Here is a 12,892-nt window from a genome sequence, read left to right on the forward strand (position 1 = left end):
GATATCTTGCGAAATGACCACAATGAGAAAAATCGGGAAATTAGTTTTTTGTGGTAAAGTCTTATGGGACCAAACTGCTGAGGTCATCGGTCCCTAACCTTACACACTACGTAATCTAACTAACTTACACTAAGGACAACACACACACCCATGCCCGAGGGAGGCGAGGGAGGACTCGAAGATCCGACGGGGCAAGCCGCACGAAGCGTGGCAGGGCGCCATAGACTGGATGGCTACCCCGCGCGGCGGGGAAATCAGTACGGAGACTTACCGACAATCAATCTTCCCAGGCGCCATTCACGAAAGGCACAGGAAAGGAGGATCAGTTAGAGGTATCAGTAGTAGTCTCCGCCAGACACTGTCAGAAGTCTTTCAGAGATGGAGACGTAGAAATGAACCACATGCCTCTGGTGGAAGGGACAGGTAACATTATTAAATATGGGAAGAATTTGAAATAAAGCCGAACCTAGTCTTTTATTGTCTATTTCTAACATCAGTAAAAATCCTGGATAGGCATACGTGGGTTGCATTCGACTTGCATGATGGTTTCCAGTCTACTTCGTGCTGAGTCAAAGAACATGCAGCGAGCATATCTCAAATTTGCTGCTGATTTTAACGTTTCTTAAGACCGGCGCCTGATAAGAAGTAGTTAGCTAACGGTGTTACTCAGAAGCGAGGTAACATCATACTCTGAGCTCGATCAGAGAAGTCGTCAATTGGGCTGCATAACGAACCACCTATTTCCTCCCTTGACAGCCATCATAATTACGTGAGGTGTGTTACGTAATTCCAAGGTAGGCTATACTGCGGCTTAATTAATGCGCTACTAAGCAATCAACGATCCTTAATAGCGACACAAAACGTAGAGACGAAATCACGCTTGTGGTCTGTGACGAAGGAGTGCTGAAGAGAAATGCCTCCGAATTTTTTATTCTTTTCTCGAAGAAGCAATAAATGTCTTCCACGTTACTCGGCCGGCTTTCCCGCTTCGGCGACGCAAATCGCAACCCTTTACCGCTAGAGAACTTCAAATTGTAGCGTGCAACATGGCGTTGTGTAACGTAACTACGTCGGTGCGTGAGATACAGAGTGCTGTATGCGAGTTTCTAGCCGCAGAAGAGTTAGTCCACACGTGAAGCACTCCCTCCTTCAGCAGTACAATGGCAGACCACATTCGCGCGCTGCGGTGTCTGTAACAATCCGGGGCCTTGCTTTCACTTTCATCGAAATTTTCTCATACATTGCAGACCTGGCCCATCCGATTTTCATCTGTTTCCAAAACATATAGAACGCTATCGAAGACTACACATTGATGGTGACGACGCGGTGCTAGCAAAGGTAAGTATAGTGTCCTGCGGTCGGCGGGAGAGAACTAACAGTCAAGTATGAACACACTTATTGTAATTAAAAAAAGCGCCTTCTGGGCATGCACTAATTGTCAAACGCAAGAACAACAAGAAAACCCCACAATTCTTGTGGTGGCAAAACCAGATAAGAAAACAAGACAATGAAAGGAACTAATGACCAAAATCTACTCTAACATGTACAATAGGCTACTAAATTCTAAGGCGAGTGTATATTATGCTAGGGCTGGCGTAGGTAATGGCCGGAGCTGTCCCTGGCGGTAGGAAGACACTGCTGGTCTGATTTTCGTTTTTTTCTGTTTTTCTTTATTGTATTTCGATTCCCCCCAGACGAGAGTCGGGCTGGCAGCCTAAAGATAGAGTTAAAAAACATAATGAGCAGATAGAACAATAAAAAGAGGTGACGAAATGGTGACTGTTTAAAACCGGTACATGGCGAAAAAGTTGTGAAGAAAACATAAAAAACAAAGAGGTCAGTGATGATGATTAAAAACACTTAGGAAATAGACAGGGCCGGCCAGAGTGGCCGAGTGGTTCTAGGCGCTACATCTGGAACCGCGCGACCGCTACGGTCGCAGGTTCCAATCCTGCCTCGGGCATGGATGTGTGTGCTGTCCTTAGGTTAGTTAGGTTTAAGTAGTTCTAGGTTCTAGGGGACTGATGACCTCCGAAGTTAAGTCCAATAGTGCTCAGAGCCATTTGAACCATTTTTCAAATAGACAGGAACAATTAAAAAACACGGCAACAGTCTGGTTTCTGTTCGTAACACTTTAAAAATGGCGGGGGGGGGGGGGGGGGGAGCAGGGTGGACGCGAGAAAGGAGTGGGGAAGGCAGTGGAGGGGAAAGAAAAGGGATTTGGGTGGAAAGAAATGGAGTCAAGGAGTGGGTAGGTGGAGAAAAAAAAAGGATGGAACGGGGGGGTGAGAGGGAGTCCGGGAAAAGGACAGTGGCATGGAGGGGGAAGTGAGGTTCATAGTTGATAGGAGGGATAAATGGAGGGAGAGAGGGCATCATCTGGGAGGGGGAGTGGATGGGAGCCACCTCGGGAAAGGAGATGAAGGGCATAGAGGTGGAGGGTAGGTGGGACACAACAGTGTAGGCACAGCAGCAGATTGGGGTAGGAGAGGACCAACCAGAGGATGAGGGGGATCAAGTCGACCGGAGGTGTAGAGGATGTGTACATGTTGGAGGAAAAGGAGCAGGTGGGGCAAAGGAATCAAGTCATAGAGGATCCGCATGGAGGACAGGAGGCATATACGGAAGGCAATGCAGAGTGCATGGCGCCCGTGGATTTGGAGGGACTTATAGAATTTGGGGGGAGGGGGGGAGCAGATATCCAGGCAGGACTGGCATAACAGAGGATGGGACAGATTAAGGATTTGTAGGTGTGGAGGATGGTAGAGGGGTTCAACCCCCATGTCCGGCCACAGGGGAGTTTAAAGAGACAGAGGCGATTGTGAGCTTTGGATTGGATAGAATGAAGATGAGGGATCCAGGTGAGGTGACAGTCTATGGTGAGTCCAAGGTAGGTGAGGGTGGGTGAGCCGGTCTGACGGTCTGGGTGTGCTTATAAGGCCGAGTCGGCGGAGTGCTATATGAGTTCACATGAGTTCCGACTGGTGGAACACTGTCAAATGTTGTCTGGCGAAGTAGTTCCGTGTTTATTCTGAAAGCCCGTTATTGTTTATATCCAGTGACGATGTTTCGCTCTGCGCTCTTGAAGGGAGGTCGGCAGCCCATCTTGCTTGTCGGTTGCGCGGGCCCTCTAACTAATAAGGGGCCTCTACGACAGTGAGGATGTGGCTGTGTCAACGAAGTCCAACATTCTACAGTGACGGTATCAAAAAACTGGTCTCTCGTTGCGAGGAATGTATTCGTCGTCAAGACGACTATTTTGAGAAATAAATATGTAGACATGAAGAATAAAGACGCAGAGTGCTAACAATGTTCGTTTTTATTTAAAACTATGAGTTTTCACACAAAAACTTCGGAGGCATTGCTTTTCAGCACGCCTCCGTAATAAACAGCTACTCAGCGTTCACAAATAAAAACTTCGTCGTGTGACACAGCACTAATTACTCGGTTTATTACCTCAGCACGTTACCCTGGTTTAATTTAGTAGAACGAACATTTCTGTTGTAGTTTTCTGTGTCACAAAGACTTGTTTACGTGCTTCGACTGTCCAATATTCTTCCCACTGGATGCAAGGCAAGCAATTGAATTAATATGATGGTTGATTTTATTAATTTATCTGATTGCATTTTCGCTTTAGTACGGTTGAAGTTTTGTTCGTGCTCTTGAATATTACTGCTCTTTAAGTTTGACGGTGAGAAAGAATAAATTATTATGAAGTGCCTCCTTCTACATGACTTAATCGCTGATTACTTCAAAGTCAAGCCTCTGCTAAGCCATAAGAGTGATAAATTTAATTTTATGTCTATATGGACTTTTTCCGCTACATATCACAACTGAGTAATTGCATAGGGCATGTTGTTGTATTATTAGCATGAAATTCCCAATACTGATCTTCAGTCAGAAAAAATGAAACATAAATCCTGCTCCCGTTTACCACTTAAACTATCAAACAAAATATCTTCTATCCACAAATATACTTGTCATGTTTACCGACGTATAACGGTGTGTAAGTCCCACAATATTTCATAGAAACAACTGTTCAACATTCAGGTGGTGATAGCTGCTGGTATCGCCGCTGCAAAATGCGCCTGGTGGTAACCGCGCGGCAGCGTCGAAATTATCACGTGGAGCAGGAACTACGCATGAGCGGGAAGGCGGTTACAGTTTGTTTGATGATCAATGGGGTAAAACCCGAGAAGTGCATTTGCAATAGATCTGTAGGGAAAGCCTGAAATGCCACATCTTTTACCATTTCAGGCATGTACCACTAACTACAACTAGTCCCAGGTACAATCGTTGGTTCATCGAAATACTATATGAATAATTGAAAATAATTGTTTTGCATTCTCGACATTGCTGTTACTGTAGCTTGCTGCTTAGGAAGCAGAAGCAGTTGACTTATCTGTCTGTTTCCATAATGTGAAGTTCGTCACAGCTCTAACGAAAACACATTCGCTCTCTTTCTTTCTTTTGCTTGTGCCGGATGCCCTTCCTGCCGCCACCCCGTACCCCCCCTCCCCCTCCCCCTCCCCCTCCCCGGGAAGGAATTAGTGTACCCCAACTGTCTGCGACTAGTGGAATCCATGGAATAGTGCGAAAGCGTTCAGATGTCTGCGAGCCGTGTAACTGAGGCGGGATGTGGGGACCAGCCCGGTATTCACCTAGGGGTGTGTGGAAAACCACATCCAGGCTGGGCGGCCGGTGTGGCCGTGCGGTTAAAGGCGCTTCAGTCTGGAACCGCGTGACCGCTACGGTCGCAGGTTCGAATCCTGCCTCGGGCATGGATGTGTGTGATGTCCTTAGGTTAGTTAGGTTTAATTAGTTGTAAGTTCTAGGCGACTGATGACCTCAGAAGTTAAGTCGCATAGTGCTCAGAGCCATTTGAACCATTTGAACCACATCCAGGCTGGCCGGCAGAACGGCCCTCGTCGGTAATCCGCCGGGCGGATTCGATCCGGGGCCGGCGCGCCTACCCGAGTCCAGGAAGCAGCGCGTTAGCGCGCTCGGCTAACCTGGCGGGTAAAACACATTCGCTCTCTATCGGTACTGAAAACGAATTATCAATCAAAATGTATCGCAATTATTCTCATGACAGTGATACCGCAGCAACGACAATTTATTGTTTGTGATTTTACACGGGCAGTGCGTGGTGATGTTTGGGCGCGCGTTGGTTCCTCCACGTTATTACTTTTACAACAATTGCGTTAATTCGGTGCGTACTGTACGGCGCGTCGATCCAACAACTTCTCTGGTCCACAAGCTCTTATAGCGTCACAGTAAAAATTGTTTTAAAACATGATATTTTATGAAAGAGAATAATTAGTATCTCTGGTCGAATACCGCATATCTATGTCACCGAAGTTGCCTCACAGTTAATTTGGTCTGTAATAATCTCTGAACCTTGTCCTTCCGCTGTTTGTACGATAATGCGTAAGGTGTAGTTACGAGCTTATGAGACGCCATTACTTTATCTATCGCAACTAATCAAATATGGTATGTCAGGTTGAGCATTTATACAACTACTGACTATTCACTTAATATTCGTGGCCTTTAATATCAATGTGTTGCAGACGAGCAGGAAGAACTGCATTCTAATTTGCTATTCTTTCCCAAATTGTTCGTAACTGTTGCTAATAGACTTTTCGTAGCTCTTACCTCCGTGGATGTAGCGATTAATTTGATCCATTCCATTTCAACAAAGATAGAATTTAATGTTTAAGCTGATTACGTTTTCAGGCAGTGGGAACTGCTTGAAAAAGACAGCAATATCAGAAACACTTCCTGAGTGTCAGGACTGGCAAATAGAACTTGCCATGCATTATAAATCCTTATTTGTAAAATAATGGGAATTAATATTAATTGTGAAAAATTATGATTTTCTTTGTAACTACAAATAATGAGTGTTTCCAGTTTCGTGGTCATAAAATTCTACTATGCAGGAGAATGTAAATTTTTCTGAGCTTACTGACCGACAAAAACCAGGAGTAAGGTCCAGAAACAAATTTATGAGACGAGATTAACGTCGGTGAGCAAACAAAACCAAACATTAAACAAATCCTCTTCTCTCTTGTATTTGCATACGTGTTTGCCCTAGTGCTCTCGGTATTCAGTTAACTAGTGTAATCAATAATTTTCGTCAGTATTGTAGATACATTTGTAGTATTTGTGCAGCTGATAAGGGACAAGATGACTGTCTTTGACTGTAGAAGGGTTCAGCGCGTAAAATTATCATATCTTTCTATCTTTGTGTTTTTTCTTTTTAGTCATCAGTCTTCTGGCCGGTAAGATGCTGTCCACCACGAATTCTTCTTCTGTGCCAGCTTTTTTATCTCAGAATAGCACTTGTAACCTACGTCCTCAATTATTTGCTGGATGTATTCCAATCTCTGTGTTCCTCTACAGTTTTTGCTCTCTACAGCTCCCTCTAGCACCGTGGAAGCCGTTCCCTCATGTCTTAACAGATGTTCTATCATCCTGTCCCTTCTTCTTGTCAGTGATTTCCACATATTTTTTTCCTCTCCAATTATGCACAGAATCTCCTCATTTCTTGACATATCAGTCCACCTAATTTTCAACATTCGACTGTAGCACCACATCTCAAATGCTTCGATTCTCTTCTGTTCCGGTTTTCCCACAGTCCATGTTTCACTGCCATACAATGTTGTGCTCCAAACGTGCGTTCTCAGAAATTTCTTCCTCAGATTAAACTCTACGTTTGATACCAGTAGACTTATCTTGGACAGGAAAGCCCTTTCAGCTAATGCTAGTCTGCTTTTTACATCCTCCTGGCTCTGTCCGTCATGACTTGTTTTGCTGCCTAGGTAGCAGAATTCCTCAATACCGTCTGCTTCTTGATCACCAATTCTGATGTTAAGTTTTTCGCCGTTCTCTTTTCTGCTACTTTTCATTACTTTTGTCATTCTTTGATATCCTCTAAATCCATACTCTGTAATTATTAGACTGTTAATTCCATTCAATAGATCCCGCAATTCTTCTTCAGTTTCATCGAAGATAGCAATGCCATTAGCAATTCTACTTCAGTTTCATCGAAGATAGCAATGTCATTAGCGAATCTTGGTATCCTTTCATTATGAATTTTAATCTCACTCTCGAACCTTTTTTTTTTATTTCCGTTATTGCTTCTTCGAATTTGTAGATTGAACATCAAGGGCGAAAGACCACAGCCTTTTTAATCCGAGCACTTCGTTCTTGATCTTCCAGTCTCATTGTTCCCTCTTGCTTTTTGTGCATATTTTATATCACAATTTTTCCCTAAAGTCTACCCCTATTTTTCGCAGAATTTAGAAATTTTGCGATATTTTACATCGCCGAACGCATGAAACGAATGCCACGAAGTGGTTCTTTCATCTTCGGAATCAATTCAAAGTCACAAGGACTTACGTCCGGGGAGTATGGTGGATGGTACAATACTTCCCAGTCCCATCGACAGAACAGAACAGCCACAGCTTGCGCTGTATGCCCTCGTGCAATGTCGTGCAAAATGATGGGTGGGTTGCGCAGAAAGCGTCGCCGCTTCTTTCTCAAAGCTGTTCGCAGGTGATACTCCAGAAACGAACAGTTATACTGTGCATTGATGGTTCATAACTGTTCTAGAGATTAGACAGGCAGTAGACTGCTCCAGTCGCTCCATCAACAGAACAGGTCCTGCTAACGGTATACTACGCCTTCCACATCGCTGGCAACGGGCTCTACTCAACGCTGGTGACTGCTTTGAAGGACAGTAACAGGTGAAAACATGTAACTCTTTGGTATCGGTTGTGAATAAATAGTTGCCACTATTTAAGTTCCAACCCTTGTATTTTGCTTCTTTCTCGTACTTGGTAAACCATGCCAACTACTATATGTGTCTAGTTGGTATTAAGTTTTTTGTATACCCTTACCCTTATCTTAAGAAGCACTTTTATATATTTGCAATTAAATTCCCTTTTACCATTGTAATTGTGTGCACGGGTGCCAATAAGCTGTAAATTATCTATGACAGTTGTTGGCATGGAGAGCCAATGAACTGTAACGTAATCACAGCTCTTGGAATTACTGAAGTTGTCAACCATGCAAGCATCTCAAAAGGAGCTTTTCATCGTAATAAGAATAACACAGGCAGTGCAATATCGCATTAATCTGCCGATACCGGGCAAGTGACTTTCAGGTAGAACGTCTGACCTGTACGGGAGTATACATAGTGGATGTACGAGTAAAGGTCGCAGACGCATGGTTGACGACATATGGAAGTTTCAGCGTGGCCGTAAGTCGTGCACGGATAGCCAAATGGTAAGGCGACTGCTCGTGATAAGCGGGAAATCCGGGTTCGAGTGCCGGTCTGGCACAAATTTTCATTGTCGACGTTCCATTCTACAGCTGATGGTTGTCCTCATTCGCAACTGCGAGTTTGTTTAATGTCTTTCATAACGGCTGTAGTCACCTTAGTGCCTGTTTCTGAATAACACAGGCACTGCTATATCGTAAAAAATACATCCCAAGAGTGCCAATAGACTACAGTTTCATATCAAACGGGATGTTGTAGAAACACATTGATAAGATGGATAATCGAAAGCTGCAATACACATTTTCCCAGACATGAGCAAGATATCGTCCTGAGCGTAAAGAAGTTCCTAGAAGCGAATGATGTGGGGCAATCTTTTCAAAAACAATGCACCTGGAGCTGGATGGTATCTAGCGTTTCTTCGGAGACACCCAGAGATAACATATACAACTAGTGAAGCTGTGACGGCAGCTAGTGGCTGTGTGACTGAGAAGAATATGCGTAATTGGTTAACACAAATTAATCAATGGCTTGAGGATGAAGTCCATTTTGATATATTACAGTATCCAAAAAGAGTATTTAATGGTGATGAGACAGCTTTTTTACTAAACTCAACAAGCAGCAAAGTGCTGCGACCAAAGGGCGCTAAAATGGGTCTGAAATCGAAAGAGGGAAGACTAAGACCTCAGTTAGAGTTACGCTTTCCTTCTGTGCATCAGGATTTATGGTCCCACCAATGCTAATTTTTCCATATCAAAAGATTCCTGCAGATGTTCTGCATTCTGCTCCAATCCATGGGTATTATTCGTTGTGAGAGTGGCTGGATGGAAGTCTACGTTTACTGTGAGTATACTGACAATTGTTTATCAAAAACAATAATATCACAACTCCAATAATGCATTCTGTTGACGGTCGTAAGAGTCACCTCACATGTCAGATGAGTGATTTGTGCACCTAGCTTAGTATTGTACCTGTAGATCCTAGTACCTGTAGTACCTGTAGTATCCTAGTGCCACCCGCATTTTACAAACTTCAGACGTAGCAGCATTTAGGCAAATTAAAGAGCAGTGGAGAAGAGGAGTTGATGAATGGCGGAGTAATCACTCTGAAAAATACCTGACTAAGGATCAGTTCTGTCCCCTCTTGAAATCTGTCATAGACAAACATGTAAAACCAGAGACCCTAAAGAATGGTTTCCGGGTCTGTGGTCTAGTCCCATGGAATGGAGACGCAATGAGTTTCACAAAATGTCTTGGCAGTTCAAATGTAGGACGTGTGACAACAAAAGCAAATGAAATGGACGAAATACGCCAATGAAATTTTGAAACTTTGAGTAACATGGCTGGATATGAGTAACTACAAAAGTTTGCCAACGTAGAAAATTAATGTACAGAGGAACATAGCAATGAGTTTTACAATCTCTTTCGTATGTGAAAGAAGTATTTAATAAGAGCATCTCACAAACTGTATCACTACAATTCAAGAAAATGGACGCGACTGAAGCACTGCTAATGAAACCACCAACGTCCTCGGAACTACTGATACATCTCCAAATATCCGTCCACATCTGCATCCATATCCACACAGATACTCCGCAAGCCACCGTAGGGTGAGTGGCAGAGGGCACCCTGCACCACTACTTGTCATTTTCCCTCCTGTTCCACTCGCAAACAGAGCGAGGGAAGAACGACTGTCTGTACGCCTCCGTATAAGCCTTAATTTCTCGTATCTTCTCTTCGTGGTCCCTACGCGCAGTATGTTGGCGGGAGCAGAATCATTCAGCAGTCGCCTTCAAATGTCGGTTCTCTAAATTTTCTCAATAATGTTTCCCGAAAAGGACGCCGTCTTCCCTCCAGGTATTCCCATGTGAACTCCCGAAGCAGCTCTGTAATATTTAAGTTTTATAGGAACCTACCGGTAACAAATCTAGCAGCCCTCCTCTGAATTGCTTCGATGTCTTCCTTCAGTCCAACCTGGTACGGATCCCAAACACTCGAGCAGTACTCAAGAATAGGTCGCACCAGCGGCCTATATGCGGTCTTCTTTACAGGAGAACCACTCTTTCCTAAAATTCTCCCAATAAATCGGATCATTTGCCTCACCTACCACAGTTTTCACATGCTCATTCCACCTCATATCGCTTTGCTCTCTTACGACCAAGTATTTAAACGGCTTGACTGTCAAGATTGACATTAGCAATAGCGTATCCGTACATAACAGGTTTGTTCCTCCTGCTCATCCGCATTAATTTCCATTTCTCCACATTTAGGGCCAGCTGCCATTCATCAACTGGAAATTTTGTCTAAATCGTCTTGTATCTTCCTACAGTCACTCAACTTCGACACCTTACAGTACACCACGCCATCATTAGCAAACAACCGCAGACTGCTGCCCATCCTGTACGCCAAATCATTTATGTATATAGAGAACAACAGCGGTTCTATCACACTTCCCTGGGGCACTCCTGACGATACTCTTGTCTCTGGTGAAACTCGCCGTAGAGAACAACATACTGCCGCTCACGTATCTGTGAACTTATTCCATTCGCTCGTACCTTCGTTAACACCCTGCAATGGGCATAGTGGCAAATGCTTTTCGCAAATCTAGAAATATGGAATCTGCCCTTCATCCATAGTTCTCGATAGGTCATGTGAGAAAACGGCAAGCTGTGTTTAACAAGAGCGATGCTTTCTAAAACCAAGTTGATTCGTGGACATAAGCTGCTTAGCCTCAGGATAGTTTTTTATATTCGAACTGAGAATATGTTAAAGGATTCTGCAGCAAACAGAAGTATGAGATATTGGTCTGCAAGTTTGCGGGTCCGTTCTTTTATCTTTCCTATATATAGTGGAGTCACCTGCGCTTTCTTCCAGTCGCTTAGGAATTTGTGCTGGGCGAGAGATTCACGATGAATGCAAGCTAAGTAAGCGGCCAGTGCAGTAAAATCGAACTGGGATTCAATCCGCACCTAATGATTTATTTGTTTTCAGATCTTTAAGTTGCTTCTCTGCGCAAACTATGCATATTTCTATGTCGTTCATACCGCAGCCTGTCCTATAGTCAGATGACTTTGTACGGTTCTCCTGCGTGAACGATTTCTTGAACGTAAAATTTAAAATTCTGGCTTTCATTTTGCTATCTTTTACTGCCACACCAGACTGGTTGAGAAGGGAATAAATAGAAACCTCATACCCTCATAGCGATTTTACATAAGACCAGAATTTTCTCGGCTTCTCTGCCAGATCTTTTGCGAAGGTGTGACGGTGGTAGTTGTATGCTTCGCGCACAGATCTTTTCACAGACGCACGAATCTCTACTAACCTTCACTTGTCGTCATTTGTGCGTTCCTTTTGAACCTAGAGTGCAACAGCCTCTGTTTTCTCAGCAGTTTACGAATTTCGTTATTAAACCATGGTGGATCTTTTCCATCCTTTATCCAGAGACTAGGCACTTAACTCTCCAGACCACGATTTACAGTCTGCTTAAACTTTCCCCATAATTCCTCTACATCCACCTTAATGTAACTGAACTATGCCAATTCACTGTCTAAGTAAAATGTTAATATCTGCTTATCTGCTCTGTCAGTAATACTAACCTAATCTTCTTCATAGGTGCTATAATGGTGTCTTCATCACTAATCCTCGTTTCTATACTGACATTGTCAATAAGGTCCGGCCTATTTGTAGCTACAATGTCTAAGTTATTTCCATTTCGTATGGGCTGCCAAGCTAGCTGCTCAGGGCAATTTTCATCAAACGTGTTGAAAGTTATTTCGCATAACTGTCTGTCTGCACGCCCCGCAATTATTCCATAGACATCTCAATCTGTACTCGGCAGATTAAAGTCGCCTCCAACTGGTATTGGGTGATGTGAGTATTACCGCTCTACTGACTGTAGAATTTCTTTGAATGACTCTAGACCTGCCACACTGCAATCGGGTGGCCGGTAAAAGTATCCAACAATTAACTTAGTTTCACCTACCCCTGTTATACGCAACCAGGCGACTTCACTGTCTCATTCCACATCGATCTCAATAGAGACAATATTTTTGTCAACTGCAATGAAAATTCCCCCACCTACAGCCTCTAATCTGTCTTTGCGATGTACGACCCACGACTAAACATCTCAGAGCTTTCAACTTCGGGTTTCAGCCAGCTCTCATTTCCAAGAATAATTTGAGTGCGAGATATTTCCTGGAGGGCAGTAAATTCTGGAACTTTATTACGAATACTTCGCCAAATATAAGTGCTTCAGAGTCCATTATGTCTTTTATAGCCAGAGGGGAAGAGACTCGTATTCTAAGGCAAAACAGTGCAACCGAAAGAGAAAATGCCACTTTGCCAGGTGGTGTAACTACTGACACAATAAGAGATGAAATGAAATGTCGTGTGGCTAGGGCCTCCCGTCGGGTGGACCGTTCACCTGGTGCAAGTCTTTCGATTTGACGCCACTTCGGCGACTTGCGCGTCGATGGGGATGAAATGATGCTCATTAGGACAACACAACACCCAGTTCCTGAGCGGAGAAAATCTCCGACCCAGCCGGGAATCGAACACGGGCCCTTAGGATTGACAGTCCGTCGCGCTGACCACTTTTTTTTTCTTTTATAAT

The sequence above is a fragment of the Schistocerca americana genome, chromosome 1 (genome assembly GCF_021461395.2).
Source record: "Schistocerca americana isolate TAMUIC-IGC-003095 chromosome 1, iqSchAmer2.1, whole genome shotgun sequence".
NCBI lineage: Eukaryota > Metazoa > Arthropoda > Insecta > Orthoptera > Acrididae > Schistocerca > Schistocerca americana.